Below are 25,922 nucleotides of genomic sequence, written 5' to 3' on the forward strand. Positions count from 1 at the left end.
CCTCCTGGTGATCTTGGCTTTGAGCAGTTGTTGGGGATCACAGGGTCCTCCAATCACAGCTCTAGAGACGTGTCCCCACTGGCTTCACAGGTCTGACCAAACCTATGGCTGACTCCTATGTTTGGGACACCAAGGTGTGGCCCCTTCCGTCCTGGCTTCATCTTGGCCCATCATGGCGCTACCCACCTCCACTTCATTTTTTCTCTTTATATATGTGTGTGTGTGTGTGTGTGTGTGTGTGTGTGTGTGTTTCAGGGTAAAGCAAATAGCTCATTGAAAAGTACATATGGAAAGGCATACAGATAAACCCAGAGAGAGTTGCCCCACCTCCCTGCAGGGAGGTATCTTTCAACATACACCCTCTAGTTCCCTGGAGTTTTTCTCAGTTATTTAAATTTCTTAATTCAACTGATCTTTGTCCAATAGCTAAAAAGGGAAAATTAACACTTTGCAGAAAAATTCCTGCATGTGTAAATAATTAATAAACAAGGAATTATAAAATGGCAATTGAGAAATATTTGGAAGAGAGCTGACAAAGGGCACATTTACCTAATTTATGCAGAGTTCAAAAGTTAAAATAAGAAAAGAAGATGAAAAACCCAATAGAAGACAAACACGAAGTAAACAAAGGGAAGAAAGAAATGCAAATTACTCAGAAGAAAAATAAAGATTACCAGAAAACAGGAGAAAATGTTGAACCTAATTTGTAATAAAAGAAATGCAAACCAAAACGATAATGGAATACGACTTCTCACCATGAAAACTGACAAAAGTTCAATGAAAGCATTGAGTAATACCAAATGTTTCCTCTAAATTGAGGATGAGAGGTTGGAAAATGAGTGCTCATGTGTTGTTGTGAAAGCATAAAGTGATGCAACTTTCTGAAGGACAATTTGACAGTATCTAGTAAATTTATCTGGAGAAGGCAATGGCACTCCACTCCAGTACTTTTGCCTAGAAAATCCCATGGACGGAGGAGCCTGGTAGGCTGCAGTTCATGGGGTCGCTAGAGTCAGACACGACTGAGCGACTTCACTTTCACTTTTCATTTGCATGCATTGGAGAAGGAAATGGCAACCCACTCCAGTGTTCTTGCCTGGAGAATCCCAGGGACGGGGAAGCCTGGTGGGCTGCCGTCTATGGGGTCGCACAGTCGGACACGACCGAAGCGACTAAGCAGCAGCAGCAGCAGTACATTTATCAACGCATGGAGCCAATTAGCAAGACCTTGTTTGGAATTTACATTGCAGAAGTATTTATGCAATTTCAAGAAGATTATATATATGATGTTCACTGCAATATTTTTTCCCACCATCCTAGAAAAACTCTTGGGCCCCTTCCCCACACTCCCCTTCCCCGATGCAACCCCTGTTCTCAGTTCTATCAGTAAACATGAGCTTTGCCTAGTCTAGAACTTTCCTGTAAATGGAGCCTACAGTATGTACACATGTAGTTGCTTTACAGTGTTGTGTTACTTACTGCTGTACAGCAAAGTAAATCAGTTGCATGTATGCGTGTATTTGTATATATATGTATGCATCGTCCCTTTTCAGTTTCCTTCCCATTTAGGTCACCACATAGCACTGAGGACAGTTACCTGTGCTATACAGAGAGTTCTCATTAGTTATCATGGCATTACTCTCCAAAATATACAAACAGCACATGTAGCCCAGGATTAGAAAAAAAAAAAACAAACACTCAATAAATGGGCAGATCTAAATAGACATTTTTCCAAAGAAGTCATACAGATGGCCAACAAACACTTGAAAAGATGCTCAACATCACTAGTTATCAGAGAAATGCAAATCAAATCTGCAATGAGGTATTACTTCACACCAGTCCAAATAGCCCTCATCAAAAACTCTACAAACAATAATTTGGAGAGGGCGTTGAGAACAGGGAACCCTCTTGCATTGTCAGAGGGCATCTAAATTGGTACCACCGATATGGTGAACTCTATGGCAGCTCCTTAGAAAACAAAAAATACGATGACCATATGGCCTACTCTGGGGCATTTTCCTGGAGAAAACCTTAATTCAAAAAGATGCATGCACCCCAATGTTCACTGCATCACTATTTACCATAGCCATGACATGCAACATTTTTTTAATTATAGCCAAAATGGGAAAAACAAAACAACCTTGAAGCAAACAGTCTCTAAACAGGGAGTCAAATTACTAGGTCTTTGTAAAAGCAGAGACTTAAAGATAATAAACAAAGCAAGAATCACGTATCAAAACCAAGTTCTATGTTAACATTCTAATAGCAGAAAAGATGATTTTATAATAAAGGAACTAGCACACCCTCATCTTTTTATCTCCTTGTCCCAGGAACTCAGAATTCTGAGCCAACGTTAAATGAGATCATGGGTGATTTTGTTCTTTCTTTGTACTTTTCTACCAACTTTATATTTTCTGTTATGAGCATATATTAATTTTTAACAGTTATACAGTATCATTTTCAACATGTAAAGAATACATCTGGATTTTATACATTCACAATCATTCTTCTATTTCTCCACGAGATGGCAGCATAAGCACAATAAATATTTATTCATACACACAGAGAGGGCAATGGCAACTCATTCCAGTACTCTTGCCTGGAAAAATCCCATGGACGGAGGAGCCGGGTAGGCTGCAGTCCATGGGGTCGCGAAGAGTCGGACATGACTGAGTGACTTCACTTTCATGCATTGGAGAAGGAAATGGCAACCCACTCCAGTGTTCTTGCCTGGAGAATCCCAGGGACGGGGGAGCCTGGTGGGCTGCCGTCTATGGGGTCCCACAGAGTCAGACATGACTGAAGTGACTTAGCAGCAGCATACATATGAGCTATTTCAAATCCTGAAAGATGATGCCGTGAAAGTGCTGCACTCAATATGCCAGCAAATTTGGAAAACTCAACAGTGGCCACAGGACTGGAAAAGGTCAGTTTTCACGCCAATCCCAAAGAAAGGCAATGCCAAAGAATGCTCAAACTACTGCACAATTGCACTCATCTCACATGGTAGTAAAGCTTTGCTCAAAATTCACCAAGCCAGATTTCAGCAATACATGAACCATGAATTTCCTGATGTTCAAGCTGGTTTTAGAAAAGGCAGAGGAACAAGAGATCAAATTGCTAATATCCGCTGGATCATGGAAAAAACAATAGAGTTCCAGAAAAACATCTATTTCTGCTTTATTGACTATGCCAAAGCCTTTGACTGTGTGGATCACAATAAACTGTGGAATATTCTGAGAGATGGGAATAGCAGACCACCTGACCTGCCTCTTGAGAAATCTGTATGCGGGTCAGGAAGCAACAGTTAGAACTGGACATGGAACAACAGACTGGTTCTAAATAGGAAAAGGAGTTCGTCAAGGCTGTATACCGTCACCCTGCTTATTTAACTTCTATGCAGAGTACATCATGAGAAACGCTGGACTGGAAGAAGCACAAGCTGGAATCAAGATTGCCGGGAGAAATATCAATAACCTCAGAAACGCAGATGAAACAACGCTATGGCAGAAAGTGAAGAGGAACTAGAAAGCCTCTTGATAAATGTGAAAGTGGAGAGTGAAAAAATTGGCTTAAAGCTAAACATTCAGAAAACAAACATCATGCCATCCAGGCCCATCACTTCATGGGAAATAGATGGGGAAACAGTGGAAACAGTGTCAGACATTTTTTTGGGCTCCAAAATCACTGCAGATGGTGACTGCAGCCATGAATTTAAAAGACACTTCCTCCTTGGAAGGATAGTTGTGACCAACCTAGATAGTACATTCAAAAGCAGACACATTACGTTGCCAACAAAGGTCCGTCTTGTCAAGGCTATGGTTTTTCCAGTGGTCATGTATGGATGTGAGAGTTGGACTGTGAAGAAGGCTAAGCGCCAAAGAATTGATGCTTTTGAACTGTGGTTTTGGAGAAGACTCTTGAGAGTCCCTTGGTCTGCAAGGGCATCCAACCAGTCCATTCTGAAGGAGATCAGCCCCGGGATTTCTTTGGAAGGAATGATGCTAAAGCTGAAACTCCAGTACTTTGGCCTCCTCATGCGAAGAGTTGACTCATTGGAAAAGACTCTGATGCTGGGAGGGATTGGGGGCAGGAGGAGAAGGGGATGACAGAGGATGAGATGGCTGGATGGCATCACTGACTCGATGGACGTGAGTCTGGGTGAACTCTGGGAGTTGGTGATGGACAGGGAGGCCTGGCGTGCTGCAATTCATGGGGTTGCAGAGTCAAACATGACTAAGGGACTGAGCTGAACTGATACATATGGGAGAATACATTCAGATTTTATGAAGTAAATTCATAAGCATCCTTCTATTTCTCAATGAGAGGGCAGCTAAAGTACAGTAAATATTTATTCATACCCACACACTTTCGCCACCTGATGTGAAGAACTGACTCATTGGAAAAGTCCCTGATGCTGGGAAAGATTGAACACCGGAGGAGAAGGGGATGACAGATGATGAGGTGGTTGGATGCCATCATGGACTCGATGGACATGAGTTTGAGTAAGCTCCGGGAGTTGGTGATGAACAGGGAAGCCTGGTGTGCTGCAGTCCATGGGGTCACAAAGAGACAGACACGACTGAGCAACTAACATATACATATGAACTGACATATACATATGAGAGAACACATCTGGATTTTATAAATTACATTCATAAGCATTCTTCACGAAAGGGCAGCATAAACACCGTAATTATTTATTCATACACACATGTACATATGAGAGAATACATCTGGATTTTATAAGTTACATTCATTAGCATTCTTCTATTTCTCCATGAGAGGGCAGCATAAGCACAACAAATATTGATTCATACACATATATACTCTGCAGAGTCCCTTGATCTGCAAGGAAATCAAACCAATCAATCCTAAGGGAAATCAGTCCTGAATATACATTGGAAAGATTGATGCTGAAGCTGAAAATCCAATGCTTTGGCCACCTGATGCAAAGAACTGACTAGTTCTTTGACTGAATGCAAACTAGTGCAGCCACTCCAGAGAACAGTGTGGAGAGTCCTAAAAAAAACTGGAAATAGTAAAATATCATGTATGAAATGAGTTGCCAGTCCAGGTTCGATGCACGATACTGGATGCTTGGGGCTGGTGCACTGGGACGACCCAGAGGGATGGAATGGGGAGGGAGGAGGGAGGAGGGTTCAGGATGGGGAACATATGTAAACCTGTGGCGGATTCATTTTGATATTTGGCAAATCTAATACAGTTATGTAAAGTTTAAAAATAAAATAAAATTAAAAAAAAAAAAAAAAAAAACAAAAACAACTGGAAATAGAATTGCCATATGACATAAACACCGAGGAAACTAAAATTGAAACAGGATTCATTTTGATATTTGGCAAATCTAATACAGTTATGTAAAGTTTAAAAATAAAATAAAATTAAAAAAAAAAAAAAAGAAAGAAACAGACATGTGCACCTCATTGTTAATCGAAGCACTGTTTACAATAGTCAGGACATGGAAGCAACCTAGATGTCCTTTGGCAGACAAATGGATAAGAAAGCTGAGGTAAATATACACAATAAAATATTACTCAGCAAATAAAAAGAATGCATTTGAATTAGTTCTAATGAGGTGGATGAAACTGGAGCCTATTTTACAGAGTGAAGTAAGTCAGAAAGAAAAACACCAATAGAGTATATTAACGCATATATATGGGAAAAATGGCAACGATGACCATATATGTGAGACAGCAAAACAGACACATAGAAACAGACTTTTGGACTCTGTGGGAGAAAGCCAGGGTGAGATGACTTGAGAGACTAGCACTGAAACATGCATATTACGATATGTGAAATAGATCACTCATCCAACTTTGATACATGATATAGGGCACACAAAGCTGGTGCATTGGGAAAACCCTGAGGGATGGGATGGGGAGAGAAGTGGTCGGGGTTTCAGGATGGGGAAGATATGAACACCCATGGCTGATTCAACTCAATATATGGCAAAACCCACCACAATGCTGCAAAGTAAGTAGCCTCCAATTAAAATAAATATATTAATTTAAAAGAAAAAGACCCATGTACATGCTGTCTACAAGAAACCCACTTCAGACCTAAAGACACATATAGACTGAAAGTGACAGGATGGAAAAATATATGCCATGCAAATGGGAATCAAAAGAAAGATGGAATAGCAATCCTCATATCATACCTTAAACTAAAGAAGATTACAATAGTTAAAGGACACTACATCGTGATGAAGGGATCAATACAAGATGAAGACATAGCAATTGTAAACATCTATGCCCCCAACACAGGAGCACCTCAATACATAAGACAAAAACTAACAGACATTAAAAGAGAAACTGACAGTAAAACAATCATAGTCGACTTTAACACCCCATTCATACCAATGGACAGGTCATCGAAAGAGAAAATTAATACAGAAACACATCTCTTAAATGACACATGAGATGAGATGAATCTCATTGATATCTTGAGGACATGCCATCCAAATGGAGAAGAATACACCTTCTTCTCAAGTGCACATGGAACATTCTCCAGGATAGACCACATCTTGGGTCCCAAATCAAATCTCAGTAAAATTAACAAAATTGAACTTGTATCAAGCATCTTCTCTGACCACAACACTATGAGACTAGATATCAAGTAGAAGAAAAAAACTGTAAGACACACAAACACGTGGAGATTAAACAACATGTTTCTAAATAACCAACAGGTTACTGAAGAAATAAAAATGGAAATGGAAAACTTTCTAGGAAAAAATGACAATGAAAACACTACAACTGAAAACCTATGGGATGCAGTAAAAGCAGTTGTAAGAGGGAAGTTTGTAGCAATACGACCCTAACTCAAGAAACAAGAAAAGCATCGAATAGACAACCTCAATTGACTCCTAAAACAACCGATAAAGAAGAACAACAACCAAAAAAAAAGCCAAAATTAGTACATGGAAAGAAATCATAAAGATATGAACAGAAATAAATGAAAAATAAATGAAAGAAACAACAGCAAAGATTAATAAACTAAAAGCTGGTTCTTTGAGAAGATAAACAAAACTGATAAACCTTTAGCCAGACTCATCAAGAACAATAGAGAGATGAACCAAATCAACAAACTTAGGAATGAAAAAAGGAGAGGTTACAACAGAAAATGCAGAAATACAAAGGATTATAAGAGACTATTATGAACAACTCTATGGCAATAAAATGGATAACCTGGAAGAAATGGAAGAAATGGACAGATGCTTAGAAAAACTCTATCTTCCAAGACTGAACCAGGAAGAAATAGAAATTATGAACCACCCAATTACAAGCTCCAAATCGAAGCTGTGATCGAAAAATTCCCCAAAGCCAAAAGCCTAGGACCAGGTGGCTTCACAGGTGAATTCTATCAAACATTCAGAGATGAGCAAATGCCTATCCTTCTAAAACTCTTTCAAAAAACTGCAGAGGAAGGAACACTTCCAAACTCATTCTGCAAGGCTACCATCACCCTGATATGAAAACCAAGGACAAGACTAAATAAGAAAACTACAGACCAATATCACTGATGAACATGGATGCAAAAACATCCTCAGCAAAATTTTAGCAAACAGAATTCAACAACACATCAAAAACCACGATCAAGTTGGGTTTATTCCAGGGATGCAAGGATTCTTCAATATTTGCAAATCAATCAATGTGACAGACCATATTAACCAAAGGAAAGCTAAAAATCATATGATAACCTAAATGGATGCAGAAAAAGCCATTAAATTTAAAAAATGTAAATTATTAAATTAAAAATAAAGTTTAAAAAGAAATAAACTAAAAAACGTTTAAAAAGTGTAAATAACTCAAATGTCCATCAACTGGTGATCGAATAAATAAAACATGCAATGCAAAATTATTTGGCCATCAAATGAATGGAGTTCTTATACAAGCTAATACATGTTAGCGCTCTGAAATGATTATGTTAATTAAAAGAAGCCAGGAACAAAAGGCTGTGTATTGCATTATACTGTTCATGTGAATGCATATGTTCCAGATTAGGTAATGCTCTAAAGACCGAAAACAAAGGAGTGAATGAAAGCGCCCAGATGAAGGGGCAAATGGAAAATGTCTGCCAACTGGAGAGTGTTTCCCATTGGAGGGATGAAAATATTCTAGAATGAGGCTGTGGTTATGGTTATTCAACCTATGAATAAGTTACAAATCAATGAATTATACAGCTTAACTAGTAAATCCATGGTACAGGTACAACATGTCAATAAATAAAATGCTTTAAAAAAAAAAAACTACTGAAATTAACTTCTACTTCCAGGAATATTATCCTTCAAAAACAAAGGAGAAGGAGATACTCTCATATCAACAAAAAATTGGGGAATTCATTCTCAGCAGATACCTTGTCTGTAAGAAATGTTAAAAGAAGTTATTTACACAGGATAAGAAGATATTGAAGAGAAACTATGAGTTAAGAAAGACTGTTATGTTGAAGTTTGACAGAAAACACCAATATTCTGGAAAGCAATCATCCTTCAATGAAAAGTTAATTGAAAAAATAAAGGAAGACAAATTGAAATGAAGGGTTGCTTTCTTATTATTAATTGGTAAAAGATGAATGCTTGTTTGGGCTTCTCCATCTTTGCTTTTCGCCAATTATGAGTCTTCATAATTAAGGTGGGTTTCATGTATACATGATCTCTTTTCACTCAGTGGTAAAGAATCTGCCTGCAATGCAGGAGCCGTAGCAGGTGCGAATTCCATCTCTGGGTCAGGAAGATCCCCTGAAGGAGAGCATGGCAACCCACTGCAGTATTCTTGCCTGGAGAATCCCCGTGAACAGAAGAGACTGGTGGGCTTACAGTCCATGGGGTGGCAAAGAGTTGGGACATGACTGTGCAAGGAAACAACAGCAGACGTATGCCTAACAGAGACTCTGAAGATACTAAAAATAGATGAGAAAATTCTCAGCCTAAACAAAGCAAGACAAACAAACAAAAAAACCTAGATTGTAGAGCTGAATTATGAAAGGTTTTAGGCAATAAAATGTCTCCCAACAGTAGGGTAAGCAGTGTGTTCCACACAGGAGAGAGGAGTAATTTTTAATACTCACTTAATAGAAAAATATTCCAGTTACATTCATAAATTAAAGGAAATGAAAATGTTCAGAAAACAAACATAGTATAAAATCTACTGATGATTTTATGTCTAATTAAGACTGTAAAACTGTAAGGGAATTTTTAAGAAAAAAAAATCTGTGAAAGTTCAAGCAGCCCCCAATGAAAAGAGTTGGACACGACTGAGCGACTGAACTGAACTGAAGCAGCCCCAATGAACGTAATTTTATTTTCTTTTTTCCCATAGTCTCAAAATAATTGACAATTAACGAATTTCACTTTAAAACATTTTTCAATTTCAGCAGAATATTTCATATTCAAACATAAGATTTTTCATGATAAAAAAGTTTGTACTTTGCAGTGAATATTTTGTTTCACTGATTTAGACATAAATAAAATCACATTTTGTGTCTTTGCCTTGACCATCTTTATGGCATCACTGTGCATTTAGAATCAACTGTTTGAATGTGTGTCTCGTATACAGGGTTTATTGTTACCATCTTTCTAAATTCCATATGTATGAGTGAGTATACTGTATTGGTGTTTTTCTTTCTGGCTTACTTCACTCTGTATAATAGGCTCCAGTTTCATCCACCTCATTAGAACTGATTCAAATGTATTCTTTTTAATGGCTGAGTAATACTCCATTGTGTATATGTACCACAGCTTTCTTATCCATTCATCTGCTGATGGACATCTAGGTTGCTTATTTCGATATATGGCAAAACCAATACAATATTGTAAAGTTAAAAACTTAAATTAAATTAAAAAAAATGAATGTGTGGACTGTGAAGTTCTCAGGTCATATACTCTTGAAGCCTAGCTTGAAGGATTTTGAGCATTACCTTCCTAGCATGTGAAATGAGTGCAGTTGTGCAGTAGTTTGAAAATTGCCTGGCATTGCCCTTCTTTGGGATTGAAATGAAAACTGACCTTTTCCAGTCCTGTGGCCACTGCCAAGTTTTCCAAACTGGCTGGCATATTGAGTGCAGCACTTTAACAGTACCACCGTTTAGGATTTGAAAGCGTTCAGCTACAATTTAATCACCTCCACTAGCTTTGCTGGTACTGCTGCTTCCTAAGGCCCACGTGTCTGCACTACAGGATGTCTGGCTCTAGGTGAGTGATCACACCATCATGGTTATCCAGGTTATTAAGGTTTTTTTTAACAGTTCTTCTGTGTATTCTTGCTACCTCTTCTTAATCTCTTCTGCTTTAGTTATGCCCATAACGTTTCTGTCCTTTATTGTGCCTGTCTTTGCATGGAATGTTCCCTTGGCATTTCTCATTTTCCACTGTATTGTTTTCCTCTGTTTCTTTGCTTTACTCAAATCCCTTGTGAGTATACTTTGGAAGTGACAAGTAGATTCAAGGGTTAGATCTGGCACACAGAGTACCAGAAGACCTATGGATGGAGGTTCCTAACATTGTACAGGAGGTGGTGATCAAAACCATCCACGAGATAAAGAAATCAAAAAGGCAAAGTGGGTGTCTGAGGAGGCCTTACAAATAGATGAGAAGAGAAGAGAAAGGCAAAGGAGACACAGAAAGATATAGTGACCTGAAGGCAGAGTCCCAAAGACTAGCAAGGAGAGATAAGAAGGCCTTCTTAAGTGAGCCACCAGGGAAGCCCCTTATCTAATAAAAGGGATTTCTCAGTGGGATCGCTATGCGCTCAGTCCCCTCCTATGGACACTGTCATAGTGCCTCCTCCCCTCCCCAGCTGGGGGTCACCGTCTGCTAGTCTCAGTGCCCAGGGGGAGGCGGCCACCCCAGCCTCTCCCATGGGGAAGCCACAGACCCGAGAACCAACAAACCCGTTGGCCCAGATGAATTTGCCTGTGACGGAGTTGGTACGGCCGGTGGCTGACCCTGGGCACTGGCCCCGCACCCATGCGCAAAAGTAGGGGAGCCCCCACTGGGTCAGCTTCTCCAGGGACTAGGCCGGGTGGACGCGGACAAACTCCAGGTTCTCTGAGTACACTCACCTTTAATCATCACCTCACACCCTGCAGTCACCGAGAGACACACGGAGGACCGAGGAGACCATGGACCCTGCCACCTGGCCCACCTCGGCAGTCACCCACATTCAGTGGACGCGCGGACAGATGACAAGCCCCAAAGGACAGGGCTGAGAATGGCCTCCACAATGCCCAGCTCCTTAGCGTGCCAACGGACAGCCCCGAGGCACTTCCGGTTCAGGCCGGTGACGTCACAGGACGTGACTGAGACGCAGCCTCCATGATACCCAGCTCTACCCATGTGCCGTCCCTCAGCCCCGAAGCAGCTTTCGGTTCAGCCCAGTGACATCACAGGATGTGAACGAGGAGCTGCCTCCGCAAGGCCCAGCTCCTCGGTGCGCCATCCCTCAGCCCCGAGGCGGCTTCCGGTTAAGGCCTGTAACGTCGCAGGACATGACTGAGACGCAGCCTCTGTGATGCCCAGCTCCACACATGCACAGTACGTCAGCCCGAAGCAGCTTCCAGTTCAACCCGATGATGTCGCCAACCCGTCGGCCCAGATGAATTCGCCTGCGACGGTGTTGGTACGGCCGGTGGCCGACCCCGGGCACTGGCCCCGCACCCATGCACAAAGGTAGGGGAGCCCCCACTGGGTCAGCTTCTCCAGGGACCAGGCTGGATGGATGCGGACAAACTCCAGGTTCTCTGAGAGGTTGATGCCGGCCACCATCAGCCTGCCTGGGACAAGAGAGGGGCTGCTGTTCATGGTGCCAGCTGTGGGGTCAGCTGCCCACGTGTGCAGCCACTAACCCATGGAGTCATGTGGCCAACCAAACCGTGTGGGCACCGACTCACGTGGTCACCCACCCATGGGGTCACTACCCCATGCAGTGATCCCTCCACTGGCCACCAAGCCCCGTGGGCACCCACCCATGTGGTCACTAACCTGCGAGGACATGCGCTCACCTGTCCACATGATGACCCACTCACACCGTCACCCGCCCATGGGGTCACCCACTCTCTGGGTCAGCAACTCACATGGTAACCCACCCTGCACTCAGCAACTCAAACCGGTCACCCACCCACACAGTCACCCACCCACGCAGTCTCCAACCAACATGGTCTCCTGCCCATGTGACCAGTAACCCATGGGGTCACCCACCCACACAGTCACCCACCCATGCGACCCCTAACCCATGGGGTCACCTGCCCACGCAGTCACCAAGCTGTGCCATCACTCACCCAGATTCTGGCCTCTGCAGAGGTCAGAGATTCAGATGTCCGACAGAGACCAAAGTTCAGACAGCAGGGGCTCACAGGGGTGTTGATTCATGAATTTCTCCTGTTACAAAGGGCAGGTGGGCTGGACAGTGACCCCAAAGATGTCCATGTCCTGGCCCCGTGTGGTGGACACAATAATGTCCACATGGATGTCCACATCCTGCCTACATCCTGACCCCCTGTGGTGGACACAGTAACGTCCCCAAGGATGTCCACGCCCTGGTCCCCATGTGCTGAACAGAATAACGTCCCCTAATACATCCTGTTCCATTTCTCCACGTGAACCCAAAGCCAGCCCCATGCGCTAGGACATGCATGTGGCCAGGTGTCCCGGTTTGAAAGCAGCACTCCCCTGGGTGGCTTCAGCTCTTCATGAGCTCCAGGTACTGGACGAGGTCTCAGGGCTTCACCTGGTTCCCCCACCAGTAGGGGATACCAGGCCACAGTTCTGCATGCTGACTCATGGATGCCTCGTCCTTGTACGACAGGATGACCTGCTGGCCCTGGGACCACAGCTGGTGCAGAGTCAGCACCTCCTAGGGGGAGAATCATCCGGGTGCCCATGAGACATGTGCACAGGGGTTATTGGGTGCCCTGTGACACAATGTGTCAGTTATTGGGGGTGTCCGAGAAGCTACAGTGATGTGTGGATTATTAGGGTGTCTATGAGCAGTGATGGGCTGGTTATTGGGTTCTCTGTGAGAAGAGACAGTCATGGGTGGGTTATTGGCATGTCTGAGTAGAGACACTAGTGGGTCGATTACTAGGGTGTCTGAGTGGAGATGGTGATAGGTGGGTTATTGGGGTGTCTTGAGCAGTGATTGGTAGATTTTGGGGGTGTTTGAGTGGAGACAGTGGTGGGTAGATTACTTGGGTGTCTTGAGCAGTGATGGGTTGATTATTGGGGTGCCTGAGTGGAAACAGAGGTGGATGGATTATTGGGGTTTTTGATAGAAAACAGCAGGTGGATTACTGGGGCATCGTGAGGCATGATTGATGGATTTTGGGGGTGTCTGAATAGAGACCAGGCAGGGTGGATTATTGGGGGTGCCTGTGACCAGTGATGGGCTGGTCATTGGGGTGTTTGAGTGGAGACAGTGGTGGGTGGATTACTGGGGTTCCATGAGCAGCATCACCTGGTGCCTGAATCAGCCTCACACAGCGAGCAGATAGTCTGATTACAGTGAGGCCTAGTGCTCCCACCACCCCCGCTTCCAAGAGCATGGGGAGCCTGTGGCCCCTGCTCACACCCCACGGGGACACAGCATATCCCCAAAGATGTTCTTGATGCAGCCCATCAGGTACTCGTGCAGGTCCTGTATCATGCCCTCGAAGTTCCTGCATGCCAGGATAACCACTTCCTGGGGGTGCTTCTCCAGCCACTCAGATCTCCATGATCATGTCCTGGGTGGGGTGGGGTGAAGGGCCTTGTAGTGAGAAACAGAGGGTCATGGGTGGGGAATTCCCCCAGCACAGCCACTCTACAGTCAGGTTGGGGTGTCCTGACACACAAAGACATAAAGCATGTCTTTATGTCATGCTCCCAAGGGACCCAGCCTCTCCTGAGTGGCAGTGGGGAGCCGTGGCATTGCTCTGGTGTGCTGGTGTGTGTGTGTGTGTGTGTGTGTGTATGTACACACTCCAGTAGGTACAGGTGCACACACAGGTGTGCATGTGTTCAGGGTCTGTGTGTGCACGGATATGCATGTGTGTGTGCATGCACAGCAGCAGAGAGCATTGCTTATCATACTGTGTGAAGTCTGTACTCCAGGGAGCGGATGAGGCCAGGAGGGTACATGTACACTGAGGCCCAGGACAGAACCTCCAGACCCCAAGGGTCTTTAGGTTCTGTGGTGGGGGCACTGGGGTCTGAGGCCAGAGTGAGACATTGAGTGATTTGGCCAGCAGCCAAGAGAATGGACTGGACACTCCAAAACTGGACACAGGAAAAGATGTGTCAGGGACCTGGTATAGCCAAATTCTGGGAAACACCCCAGAGGCCAGGGGTGCAGTTGTGAGTTCAGAAACGCACGTTGGTCGGGAATTCTGAGTGACTGATGCCAGAGGTCAGCCCTTTCATGCCTGGAGTGGACGTGTGTCTGTCCCATTAGAGGTTGTCCCCTCAGAGGTCAGCCTCTCCTGTCTGGAGTGACTGTGTGTCCATCTGAGTGGACGTGTGTCCGTCTGAGTGGATGTGTGTCCGTCCCCTTAGAGGTCAGCATCTTCTAACTGGAGTGGACCTGTGTTGTCCCCTTAGAGGTCAGCCTCTCCTGCCTGGAGTGACCACATGTCCACCTGAGTGGACGTGTGCCCATCCCCTCAGAGGCCCTCCCCCTCCTGCCTGGACCAGACGTGGGTGTCCCTGGCTGGCGGACCCCCCCCCCGTCCGTACCCCTGCCCCCACCCCCACCTCCATGAGGGCTGTCATGTACACTATGTGGCCAGAGTGCAGGTTCCTCTCGGTAGCCTCCTCCATGTGCGGCATCTGCAGGTCCTCACGCCAGCATCCAGGTGCTTCATGATGCTCAGCACCTGCACACAGAGGTTGGTCATCTGTGCTGGGCACAGAGGGCAGCCCCCAACTCAGGGGCTGGGCATGCACTGAGGATGCCCAACTGAGGGCCACATCGGCCACTGTGAAATCAACCGTGTTGGTGCTGCTGGGGTTGAGGCACTGCTTCTGGGAACAGGGTCCCCAGGGTCAATGGTCATGTGGAGCACAGAGCCCGGGTCGAGATTGTGGTCTTGGGGGGGTGTTCCTGCAGAGTCCAGCCTCACACTCCTTCAGGCAGTCCCTGGGTGGAAGCTCCCTGTGGGCTCAACGCCAAGGCTCCATGACACCCAAGCTGGACCCTTGGACATGAGGACACACTAGACCCACAGAGATCTGTGCCCACCCCCACAAACAGCACTAGGAAAGGCAAAAAGGAATCAAGGGAAGAGAACAAAAGGACAAAACATCTGTCCATGACACAAATAAGACAGGAAAAAGCAAAAAATAACTTTAACGTACATTGAAAATTGAAAGTTGCTTAGTTGTTTCCAAGTCATTTTGATCCGGTGGACTGTAGCCCACCAGACCCCTCTGTCCATGGAATTATCCAGGCAAGATTACTGGAGTGGGTTGCCTTTCCCTTCTCCAGATCTTCCCAACCCAGGATCGAACCCACATCACCCTCATTGCAAGCAGATTCTTTACCAACTAGCCACCAGGGAAGCCCTAATATAAATTTGTAACAGAAAATGTACTGTGTCCTCTACGAGGAGTCATAATGGAAAAAGAAAAAAAAAAAACATAAGGATAAAAAAGTGGGGAAGAAAATAATAGATTCTCTCTATCCAAAATAAAAGAAAAAGCAAAAACTAATATTAACATAAACTAGTAGCAGAAAATGGTACTGTATTCTCTACACAGAGTCATAATAGAAAAAGAAAAAGATATAAGGATAAAAAATGGGAAAGGATGTCACAGCCCCACCCCCCAATCCAAATTAAAAGAAAAAACAAAGACTCATATGAATATTGTCAGCTATTGTCAGGCACTTGCCATCCACTACAAGGATTAAATGAAGTGCTGCTGCAGCCGCTGATCTTAAACACCCCCTGAAAGACCACCACCTGTGCCCCCCACCCCGCACACACCCAGGTCTCTTTGGGAGCCATACCACTTGAGACCATGGCACCGAGGTCCCCCAGTATGGAGGGGACCCTGCCCTGGAGGGATGCAGAAGAGAGGGACCCAGCACCAAGGGGCCCTCCGAGCAGAGGGACCCCAGTCCTGCAGGACTCCTGGGCTCTGGTGGACCCCCTGCTGCTCGCTCCCTTCTCTGGGTGTGAGCTCTTAAGGCCAGGCTTAGGCACCTGATGCAAGCAAGAATGTAGTTGTTCCCATTCCAGCCCTGGCTCTCTGCCAATCAGATCCCCTGAGGAGGATTCCAGCAACCGGGGACCTCCCAGGAGGAAGCAATCACACAGGTAAGAGCTGTGCTTGACAGCCTCTTGTCCTCTTGGGAGGACCAGCCCAGGAGCAGAAAAACCAGGAATATGAGTGCCCCTCAAGTGCGGGTACAGGAAGGCAGGGGCCATCTGTCCTGCCCAGGTGGGCCCCTGCTCCTGAGGGCACCTGAGCCCAGATGGGTTTTCTACCCCATCCTGCATCCACCCCCTGGGCAATGTGTGTGCCAGTGACAGGACCACTGTCAATTGGGTGCCCCCTCCCCACAGACAGGGCCCCCGCCATTGACTCCTCTCCATCCTCCACAATGACTGCCTCCCACCCTGGCTTCTCTGTGCCCCATAAAACCCCCGATCCACCCAGGAGAAGCACTACAGGGGAGGGGTGTGAATGCGTGCATGTGTTCTCAGTCACTTCAGTCGTCTCGACTCTCTGTGACCCCATGGACTCTAGCCTTCCGGGCTCCTCTGTCCATGGGACTTCCCATGTGAGAATACTACAGTGGGGTGCCATTTTCTCCTCCATGGGATCTTCCCGATCCAGGGATCTAGCCCAGGTCCCACGCATTGCAGGCTGATTCTTTACCATCTGCACCAGCAAGAAAGTCTCCCTGGAGGGGGTGCTGGGGTGCAAACGTAAACCCACCTCAGAGGACATGGAAACTCAGCTATTGCTTATCTGGGACCAGGAAGGAGCTCTAGTGTCAGCTCAGCTGCACAAAGGGTGGGACCCAGCCTCCCCCTTCCCCTCCCAGCTCCCCCGGCCTCTGTGACTTCAGAGGGTGATGCTGTTAGTCCATGGGTCCCTGTTCTGGCTTCAGGCTGGTTCTACAGTAAAGCTGTGTCCTTTCCTACCTTTCTGGGAGGCTCTCTGGGTTGGAAGATCTCCTGCAGGAGGGCATGGAAACACACTCCAGTATTCTTGCCTGCAGAATCCCATGAACAGAGGAGCCTGGCAGACCACAGTCCATGGGGTCGCAATGAGTCAGACATGACTGAGTGACTAAACAGCAATTCTGCTTTACAGCAGGTTTGTTCTCAATCCCATTTCCCCAAGAGGGATAAGGAAACCGCCCCCTGTGGGGGACACTAGCGGCTGGAGCTGGGTCCAGGGCCCGGGAGTGCCCGCAGACCCTCACCTGGGTGGTGGACCTCTTGAACACCACGGGCAAGGTGACACATGGCAGCACTTTGCCCAGAAGCTGCAGCAGCCTCGACTCCTTGTGAGAGATGGGTGACTTCTTGTTCAGGCAGTAGGTCATTATGCTGTGGCTCCCTGCAGGCAAACCAGGTGGGGGACACATCACCCCCTGAGCCTGTCCTCTGTGCCCCCAAGCTGCCCTAAGGATGCACAGCTATAGCACCGCGGGGTATGGCAGAGTCCCGAAAGTCATATCCACTGAGTCCTGGGAACTGAATCTTGTCTCGAAATGGGGGTCTCTGCAGAAGTGTGAAAGTGAAAGTCAATTTATTTAAGGAATCCCGTTTTGGGACAGGAAAGCCTTAAGATGGCTTTTGATTTTATGGTTTGTTGTTTCCCAGGTGGTGCTCGTGGCAAAGAGCCTACTTGCCAAAGCAGGAGGCATAAAAGATGCAGGGGAGATCCCTGGGTTGGGAAGATCCCCTGGGAAGGGAATGACAACCTACTCCATTATTCTTGCCTGGAGAATCCCATGGACAGAGGAGCCTGGCGGGTACAGTCCATGGGGCTGCAAAGAGTCAGACACAACTGAGCACAGAGAGACCCTCTCTAGTTACAAGTGCTTTGAAATTATTCATAGTATTTTCAGGCTCTTTATGACGCCAATGTTGTGGTCATTTATGTGGGGTTTTACTTATTCTTTTCCCTTTTAAATCTGTGTGAACTGTTTCACAGACAGTGTGGAGAGGTTCATACTTTAGCAGTCACCTGGGGACAATCCAGAAATCTTCCCTTCTGTCTCTGAACATAGGTTTGGACTAGCTTTATTTCTTTCTCTTTTTTTCTTTTCTTATTTATTCTCAGGGTCAAGGGATGGGAAGGAGGATTTACAAGTTCATAATATAATTTGATTTGATGATGTTATGGAAGAGTGGATGGATGGGTGGATAGATAAGTGGATGGATGGATGAATGGATGGTGAGTGGGTGGATGGATCAATCAGTGGATGGGTGGATGATGGATTGGTTTGTGGATGGATGGATGGATGGATGCTGGATGGGTGGATTTATGGATGGATGAGTGGGTGGTTGGATGGATGAGTGGATGGATAGGTGAGTGGGTGGATGGACAGATAGATGAGTGGATGGATGGGTGGATGGATGGATGGGTTGGTCAGCAGCATGTGGTCCATGCACACAGTGGTGTATGAGTCACCATGAAAAGGAGTGAAGTTCTGACACAGGCTACATCGTGGATGGACCTTGAACACACGATGGTCAGTGAGAGAAGCAGACACAGAAGGACACATTTTACCTGTCCATTTATAAGAGATGTCCAGAACAGGCAAATTTACAAAGACAGAAGCAGATGAGTGGTGCCCGGGCTTGGGGGAGAGGCATCATGAGTTATATTGTAAGGGGTACGGGAAGGAGAGCGGCCAAGGGCCCCCCTGTGGTCCTGAAGACTCGGAAGCCTCCTCCTTGTGGGGCCCCCACAGCTTTCCCCACGGGGAAGCACCCGGAAGGGCCGAGAGACTGGGTCCACAGTTCCCTGTCTGCTCCACACTCTCAAGGGAAGAGCCGTGTGGGGCCCCTCCTCCCAGGCAGGGTGGGGTGGCCGGCATAGAACCCCACAGCTGTCGAGAGGGTGAGAAAGAGTCTAAAGCTGCCTTCCATAGAAAACAGCACTTCCTGTTTGTCCAACTGTCCATGTGCGCTCCCAGCGGGCAGTGTCCAGTGTCACAGAGCCAGGGCAGGGCCCAGTGTCTGCACGGCCAGAGGAGTGCCGGTGGAGAATGGGGCACGTTTGCACCTTGAGGAGGTGAGCAGGGTGCTGTCTGGCAGGGACCCTCCCCTCCCAGGCCACGGTGTCTGGTGGCCACCCCTCAGATGGCCTGAGCACAGCAGTGTCACCCTGGAAGTGCCCGCCACCCTGGTCACCACTGGCCATCCCCAAATCCAGATGCCCGCCTATAGCTGAGCTTTGCAGCACTTTTTGCAACCAAATTGGCTGGAGTCAGAGGTTCCTCATTTTAATTAGGTAGTTCTGGTATCACTTATCGAGTTGTTTTGGGGGCGGGTGGCCCCCTTAAACTTTGGGTCCTCCAGCCTCAAGTGCAGAAGGTGCTGCACAAGCTCTGATGGAAAACGTGGGTGGAAAGGTGAGGGGTCCCCAGGAGTAGGACAGAGTGGCTGAGAAAACACAATCCCGCCCCCCAGGGAGGCCGGCATGTGTCCTGAAGGCAGGCTCTAGGGGGTTCTCGTACCTTCCGGGTTGAATGGGATCAAGTGGACAGACAAGGGAAGGTGCTGGTGTGTGTATGTGTGTGTGTGTGCAGTATGTGTGCATGTGTGTTTGGTGTGTGTGTGCATGTGTGTTTGGTGTGTGTGTGTGCATGCGTGTGTGTGTTCAGTGTGCCTGTGTGTGCCTGCATGTGTGCATGTTTGGCTCTGAGGCTTCCCACACTTGGACCCATCTCGCAGCTGCATCCCCTCTGAGCCGAGCATGCGGGGCCTCACCTGGGATGGAGAGGTGGTGCGGGGGCATGTCCCAGAGCCGAGAACTCAGTGCCGACATCCAGTCTGCGTTCACCTTGGTGGCACAGGAAGGATCCGGGCAAGCTCACCCGCCAGCCCATCGGAGGCCCAGCCTGGGCAATCTGGGGGAGGAAATGGGGTGTTGCATAATTAAAACAGGACATACAGAAGACCCGGTGCTGGCGGCGTGGAGGCGTGGCTCTGAGAAACTGGTACCTGTGGACTTCTCTCCAAGAGAAAGGAGGATGGGGTGGTGGAGAGGGGAGAAGTGCTCTAGAGACAGAGAAACAGACACAGAGAGAAATGGACAGAGACATGAAGAGAGACAGACAGTAGGGCGAGGGGGCAGAGAGACACAGGAGGTTAAGTGGGGGTTTGAGGAGGAGCAAGGGAGCGGGGAGACAGGGACCAACAGACAGACCCCAGCAGCTCAAGTCTGCTCTCCCTGAGGCTAGAGCTGGTGACCCCATCCAGAGGGTCCCCCTTTCTGTCACTGTGCACCAGCCCCCTCCTCTTGGGTCTGAGAGGGGCCCAGTCGAGCCTGTGAGCTCCAGGTATGGGGGCTTCCATCCTAGGTGCAATGGAGCCCAGGCACAAGGTCACACGCCCTTCACTCCCCAGAGGCGGTCTCTCCATCTGGTGGCTGTTGCTGCAGTAAAAGTGACTGCACAGGCTCCCAGGATGAAGCACCCACCTGAGCAGCTAAGAAGCTGGGAATGCCTCCAGTTAGGGTCTGAGTGTCCCCTCTCTCCTGTTATGAGTGGATGTTCTGTTAGTCTGCATGCCATCAGGACTCCTTTCATGGCAAACACATGCCTGGACCTTTGTATTTGTGTTTAGTGCTCTCCATGGACAGGGGTTGTCTCTATTCTTAGGGTCCCCTCTCTATAGTAATAGTCCCCTTCTGTTGTCATAGTCCCCCCTCTACAGTAATACTCCCCTTCTATTGTCGTACTCTCCCCTGTACAGTGATAGTTCCCCTTCTATAGTAACAGCCCCCTCTAATATCATAGTTGGAGAAAGGCATGGCAACCCACTCCAGTATTCTTAGCTGGAGAATCCCATGGACAGAGGAGCTTGGTGGGCTCCGTGCGGTCAGTCCATGGAGTCACAAAGAGTCGGACACGACTGAACGACCAACACTAATGTCATAGGGTTTAGAGTAATAGCCCTCTATTCTCAAAACTTCACTTCTACAGTAACTGTGCTCCGCTACTGTCATAGTCGCCCCTCTGTAATAATAGTCCCCCTTCATTGTATTACTCCTCTTCTATTGTCATAGCCCCCCTACAGTAATGGTTCCTCTTCTACAGTGTTAGCTCCTCTCTATTGTCATAGTAACAGTTCTCCCTATAGGGTAACAGTTCTCTATTCGAGATCTAATAGAGTAATGAAAGTGAAAGAGAAATTGCTCAGTCATGTCTGACTCTTTGCGACCCCATGGATTGTAACCTACCAGGCTCTATGGCAACCCACTCCAGTGTTCTTGCCTGGAGAATCCCAGGGACGGGGGAGCCTGGTGGGCTGCCGTCTATGGGGTCGCACAGAGTCGGACATGACTGAAGCGACTTAGCAGTAGCAGCAGGCTCTTCCATCCACGGGATTCTCCAGGCAAGAGTACTGGAGTGGGTTGCCATTTCCTTCTCCAGTGGATCTTCCTGACCCAGGGATCAAACCCGGGTCTCCCACATTGTAGGCAGATGCTTTTAGTGCCTGAGCCACCAGGGAAGGCAAGAGTAATAGAGTAATAGTTCTCCTTTACTGTCATAGTCCTCCACCCATACACTAAAGTCCTGTCTCTATTGTCATACTTCACTTTCTGTTGTAATAGTCCCCTCTCTGCAGTTAAATTATCTCCTCTACTGAAATAGCCCCCCCTCTAATGTCATAGTCCTACTATATAGTGATAGTCCCCCCTCTATTGTCAAAGTTCCCCTTCTAGTACTGTCATAGTCCCCTCTCTGGAATAATAGTCCTCCTTGATTGTGGTAGTTCCCTTAAACTATAATAGTCTGCCTCTAATATCCCCCTTCTAGAGTAAAAGTCCTCCGTTGCTATAATCTGCCTCTACATAAACGTCCCCCTCTACTGTCATAGTCCACTCCCTATTGTAATAAGTCTGTCTCTGTGGTAATAGAGTAATCTATTCTAGTAATCTCCCTCCATCTAGTAATCTCCCTCTGTTGTCAGTATTCCCCTTCCATAGTCAAGTCCCCCTTCTACTGTAACAGTCCTGCCTCTATTGTCATAGTTTCCCCTCTCCACTAATAGTCCCCTTCTGCTGTCCCTAGTGTATATTAATAGTCCCTTTTCTATCTTAGTAGTCCCCACTCTATAGTAATAGTCTTCCTCAATTTCAGTAGTCCCTTTCTATTGTAATAGTCCCTGTCTGCAGCAATAGACGCCCATTTATTATAATAGTCCCCCCTAAGGTAATAGTCCTCTTTCTGTTATAATAGTCCCTCTCTCTTTGTCGTAGTCCCCTCTGTTCAGTAATAGCTCCCCTACAATGATAGACCACTCTTTACTGTAATAGTCTCATATATGCTATAATAGTCCTCTCTCAACAGTGAGAGTCCTCCTCTATTGTAATAGCCTCCCTCTATGGTAAGAGTCTTCCCTTCATAAACAGTTTTACCTCTTCTGTAATACAGCAAAGCAGAGACATTACTTTGTCAACAAAGGTCTGTCTAGTCAAGGCTATGGTTTTTCCAGTGGTCATGTATGGATGTAAGGGTTGGACTATAAAGAAAGCTGAGCGCTGAAGAATTGATGCTTTTGAACTGTGGTGTTGGAGAAGACTCTTGAGAGTCCCTTGGAGTGCAAGGAGATCCAACCAGTCCATTCTAAAGGAGATCAGTCCTGGGTGTTCATTGGAAGGACTGATGCTAAAGCTGAAACTCCAGTACTTTGGCCACCTGATGCGAAGAGCTGACTCATTTGAAAAGATCCTGATGTAGGGAAAGATTGAGGTCAGGAGGAGAAGGGGACGACAGAGGATGAGATGGTTGGATGGCATCACCAACTCAATGAACATGGGTTTGAGTGGGCTCTGGGAGTTGGTAATGGACAGGGAGGCCTGGCGTACTGCGGTTCATGGGGTGGCAAAGAGTCAGACACGACTGAGCGACTGAACTGAACTGAACTGAACTTCTGTAATAGTCCCCCTCTACAGAATGGTCCCCCTCTATTGTAATAGTTCCCTTTATTATGATAGTTCTCTGTATTGTCATAGCCCCTCCCCTGTGTAAGAGCCCCCATGGTATCAGAGTCCCTCTATTATAAATTTTCCCCCTCCACAGTAATAGTCTCCCACTACAGTAAGGGTCCTCCTTTATTATGAGTCCCCTCTCCATAGTAGGGCTTCCCTGGTGGCTCAGCTGGTAAAGAATCCACCTGCATTGCGGGAGACCTGGGTTCGCTCCCTGGGTTAGGAAGATCCCCTGGAGAAGGGAAAGGCTACCCACTCCAGTATTCTGGCCTGGAGAATTCCATGGCCTGTATAGAGTCAGATACGAATGAATGACTTTCACTTTCTCCACAGTAACATCCCCCCTACATGGTCATAGCCCCATTTATTGTTGTATCTCCCCTCTATCATATTAGTCACCTCTCTACAGTAATATTGCCCCTACCTTTATGTAAGCATGCCCTCTCTAGAGTAGTAGTCCTCCCTGAAGGACTCTTATCCTCCTGTAATAGTCCCCTTTCCTCTTCACAATAACCCTTCAGAATAAAAGTCTCTTTCTAATCCAACTATTCAATGAGATGCAAGTAGAACACGCAGCAAAACAGTATGTCAGAACCCTGAACACGGCACCATGGGGAGAACCTGTGGGTGTGTGTGCCCCGTCACGTAGGGCTCCTTTGGTGCGTCTGTGTCACCATCCTGGGGACACCTGTGGGTGTGTGTCTGTCTTCCCCTCACAGAGGAGACCTCCCCACAATACAGGTCACCTGCCCACTGGGTGTCCTGTCCACAACTCTCCCCATAACACGGGTCACCTGCCCACTCCTGAGCCCTCTTGTCTCCACATCCCTGGACCTCTGTTCCATCAGAATCCAGGTCAGTGTGCCACAAGCCCTTCATCCTCCCATTTGCGCTGGCCTGAGATGGTGGTGGGTTCACTGTGATGGGAGGAATAACGTCCCATCACCTGTGGACACCAGTCCTGTACTTGCAAGACACTCTCCCTTCCCCCAGGTACATAGGTGTGGGTCACCCACCCTCTTTTCCTTGTCTGTGAACCCAGCTGCCTGGTTTCCAAGTGCAGATTCAGGAGTGCTCGGCAGGAGTGCCACCCAGCCCTGGGGCCTCGGAAAGCACCCCAGGGAGCAAGCCGGGTGCACCTGAACACCCTGGTGGCTTCCGCTCTGCGGGGCACTTCCTCCTGTGGGTCTGCCGCGCCCTCTGTGTTCTCAATGCACTCAGGTGAGCAGGTGGGGTGCATGCCAGTGAGGTCAGGTTCTGCCCCCGTGGGCCCACAGTGAGACACTGGAGGAGGTTCCGTGTCGCCTCACACACATCTGTGGGTGGGGATTGGCACAGAGGAGCTCAGGGAATCATTCTCAGGTGAACGAATGGATGGAGCCATGCAGGGCCACTTCACGAACACCAGGCTCCTAGACCTTTGCTCAGGCCCCCAAACTCACCAGCCCCCTGAAATGCTCACCGGGTCCCCTAAACTCACTGGCCCCCTGAAATGCTCACTGAGTCCCCCAGATACTCATTAGCCCCTGAAACACTTACTGGGTCCCCCAACACTCACCAACCCCCTGAAACACTCACTGGGTCCCCCAAGCACTTTCCGGGCTCCCAAAATGTCCATCCACTCCGACAAGCCCATGGTCCTACCCCGTAAATATAAGGGCAGGACACAAGGCCTGGGTCATCAGGTGTCCTCCCCCAGTGGCACTGGCCAGTACAGGGTCAGCACCAGCTCAGGACTCGTGAGGGGCTTGTCACTGTGCCCGGTGAGCCGCAGTCCAGGGGCTCCCTCAGGGTCCGTGCTCTGACCCAGAAGGACTCAACTTCCACGTGGAGATGCCGAGTGGCCACCTCCCTTCCCCTAGGTGGTCCCGGCCCTCCAGCCCCTTCTATGCACAAACACACACACGCATACATATATGATGCTGGGAAAGATTGAGGTCAGGAGGACAAGGGGTGGGTGACAGAGAATGAGATGGTTGGATTGCATCACCGACTCCATGGACATGAGTTTGGGTAAACTCCAGGAGTCAGTGATCAATAGGGAGGCCTGGACTGCTGCAGTCCATGGGGTCATGAAGAGTCAGACATGACTGAGCAACTGGACTGAACTGAACACAGCTTTTAGAGTTGCTGTTAACAAAAAAATGGCCACAAGGAGTCAGCATTGCTTTTGTGTCACACTCCACTTCTAAATTTCTTTTTATTAAATTAATTAATTTATTTTAATGGGAGGCTGATTACTTTACAATATTGTAGTGTTTTTTGCCATACATTGACATGAATCAACCATGGGTGTTCATGTGTTCCCCATCCTGAACCTCCCACCCACCTCCCTCCCCATCCCATCCCTAAGGGTCATCCTAGTACACCAGCCCTGAGCACCCTGTCTCATGCATCAAACCTGGACTGCAATCTATTTCATATATGGTAATGTACATGTTTCAATGCTATTCTCTCTAATCATCCCACTCTCGCCTCCTCCCACAGAGTCCAAAAGTCTGTTCTTTACATCTGTGTCTCTTTTGCTGTCTCACATACAGGGTCATTGTTGCCTTCTTTCTAAATTCCATATATATGTGTTAGTATGCTGTATTGGTGTTTTTCTCTCTGACTTACTTCACTCTATACAATGGGCTCCAGTTTCATCCACCTCATTAGAACTGATTCAAATGCATTCTTTTTAATAGCGGAATAATATTCCATTGTGTATATCTACCAGAGCTTTCTTATCCATTCATCTGCTGATGGA

The 25,922-nt window shown here is 47.1% G+C and overlaps 1 pseudogene; it reads right to left on the reverse strand.

The window, feature by feature from the left end:
- Positions 1 to 11,360: 11,360 nt before the first annotated feature.
- LOC129639916 (PI-PLC X domain-containing protein 1-like) lies at positions 11,361 to 20,063 on the reverse strand (annotated as a pseudogene).
- Positions 20,064 to 25,922: the final 5,859 nt, after the last annotated feature.

This window comes from Bubalus kerabau, chromosome X (genome assembly GCF_029407905.1).
Source record: "Bubalus kerabau isolate K-KA32 ecotype Philippines breed swamp buffalo chromosome X, PCC_UOA_SB_1v2, whole genome shotgun sequence".
NCBI lineage: Eukaryota > Metazoa > Chordata > Mammalia > Artiodactyla > Bovidae > Bubalus > Bubalus kerabau.